Source organism: Durio zibethinus, unplaced genomic scaffold (genome assembly GCF_047325235.1).
Source record: "Durio zibethinus cultivar Kanyao isolate XHJ-2024 unplaced genomic scaffold, ASM4732523v1 HiC_scaffold_3, whole genome shotgun sequence".
NCBI lineage: Eukaryota > Viridiplantae > Streptophyta > Magnoliopsida > Malvales > Malvaceae > Durio > Durio zibethinus.
In genome coordinates this window covers 1,964,074-1,966,573 of record NW_028323044.1, presented here as the reverse complement: position 1 = coordinate 1,966,573, position 2,500 = coordinate 1,964,074, and positions in this window count along the sequence as shown.

The following is a 2,500-nucleotide window of genomic DNA, read 5'->3' as shown; positions in this document are numbered from 1 at the left end:
TCGGCACACGCTGGGCCCTGGTGCGGCAGCTTGCCTCGAGCACCATCGGCACACGCTCGGCCCTGGTGCGGTCGGTTGCCTCGATCACCATCGGCACACGCTGGGCCCTGGTGCGGCAGGTTGCCTCGCCCACCATCGGCACACGCTGGGCCCTGGTGCGGGCGCTTGCCTCGACCACCATCGGCACACGCTCCGCCCTGGTGCGGTCGGTTGCCTCGAGCACCATCGGCACACGCTGGGCCCTGGTGCGGGCGCTTGCCTCGACCACCATCGGCACACGCTCGGCCCTGGTGCGGGCGCTTGCCTCGAGCACCATCGGCACACGCTGGGCCCTGGTGCGGGCGGTTGCCTCGACCACCATCGGCACACGCTGGGCCCTGGTGCGGCCGCTTGCCTCGAGCACCATCGGCACACGGTCGGCCCTGGTGCGGTCGGTTGCCACGAGCACCATCGGCACACGCTGGGCCCTGGTGCGGGCGCCTGCCTCGACCACCATCGGCACACGCTCCGCCCTGGTGCGGTCGGTTGCCTCGAGCACCATCGGCACACGCTGGGCCCTGGTGCGGCAGGTTGCCTCGAGCACCATCGGCACACGCTGGGCCCTGGTGCGGCAGGTTGCCTCGAGCACCATCGGCACACGCTGGGCCCTGGTGCGGCAGGTTGCCTCGAGCACCATCGGCACACGCTGGGCGCTGGTGCGGGCGCTTGCCTCGACCACCATGGACACACGCTGGGCCCTGGTGCGGCAGGTTGCCTCGATCACCATCGGCACACGCTGGGCCCTGGTGCGACAGGTTGCCTCGAGCACCATCGGCACACTATCGGCCCTGGTGCGGGCGGTTGCCTCGACCACCATCGGCACACGCTGGGCCCTGGTGCGGGCGCTTGCCTCGAGCACCATCGGCACACGCTGGGCCCTGGTGCGGGCGCTTGCCTCGAGCACCATCGGCACACGCTGGGCGCTGGTGCGGGCGCTTGCCTCGACCACCATGGACACACGCTGGGCCCTGGTGCGGCAGGTTGCCTCGATCACCATCGGCACACGCTGGGCGCTGGTGCGACAGGTTGCCTCGAGCACCATCGGCACACGCTGGGCCCTGGTGCGGGTGGTTGCCTCGACCACCATCGGCACACGCTGGGCCCTGGTGGGTTTAGGCACATCTTCAAATTTCTGTCGTGCCAATGCCATTTTTATGGCTTGTAAATTCATACAATGGTCCCCTAAGCCTTCACGTGAAGTTTCGTTGGAAGATGACTCGTTTTCTATTTTTCACGATTTTCGAAACTTTTTGCGGTTCGGGATTTTTTAAAATTTTTTTATAAGGATTTTTGGCACCAAATTTTGTAGGCATGATCCTTCTATTTTTGTTGGCATGCACAAAAAAATTCAGCTAAAAACTCGAAGTAGAGAAGATTTTGTGACCGTTTGAAAAAAGTGTCCCCATTTCAGACACTTTAACGGCTACTGGTAGCAAACCTGTAAAATCTCAAATGCTCTTTAAGGGGGTGTGAATTCTCAGAGGTTTGATGAGGGATAGGGGGCCAACACAAGGCCAAGTACCAGCACCCATCGCACATCATTTGCGCACACCCCCCCGGCCCCCCTCCCAATCGCCGGAACCCCAATGCCGCCGGTCAGGTTCTCCGGCGGTACTCCGGCGATGCTCCGGCGATGCTCCGGCGATGCTGTCCCGAGTGAAAAAAATGCGGCACCAGCACATGCTGGAGCCAAGCATGGGCACCGTGGCTCAAAATCGAACTTCGGCCAAGGCCTCGACCATCAATGGCACATGATGACGCATGGTGATGGCACATGCATCGACCATCATCGGCATAGGCTGCCCTTCGGTACGGGCACTTGCCTCGACCGCCATCGGCACAAGCTGGGCCCTGGTGTGGGTTGTTGCCTCGATCACAATCGGCACATGCTGAGCCTTGGTGCGGGCGGTTGCCTCGAGCACCATCGGCAGACCCTGGGCCCTGGTGCGGCCGGTTGCCCCGATAACCATCGACACACGCTGGGCCCTGGGGCGGGCGCTTGCCCCCAGCACCATCGGCACACGCTGGGCCCTGGTGCGGGCGCTTGCCCCGAACACCATCGGCACAAGCCGGCCCTTGGTGCGGGCTCCTGGCTCGACCACCATCGGCACACGCTGGGCCCTGGTGCGGGCGGTTGCCTCGAACACCATCGGCACACGCCGGCCCTTGGTGCGGCCGGTTGCCTCGACCACCATCGGCACACGCTCGGCCTTGGTGAGGGCGCTTGCCTCGACCACCATCGGCACACGCTGGGCCCTGGTGCGGGCGCTTGCCTCGACCACCATCGGCACACGCTCGGCCTTGGTGCGGGCGCTTGCCTCGACCACCATCGGCACACGCTGGGCCCTGGTGCGGGCGGTTGCCTCGACCACCATCGGCACACGCTCGGCCTTGGTGAGGGCGCTTGCCTCGACCACCATCGGCACACGCTGGGCCCTGGTGCGGGCGCTTGCCTCGACCA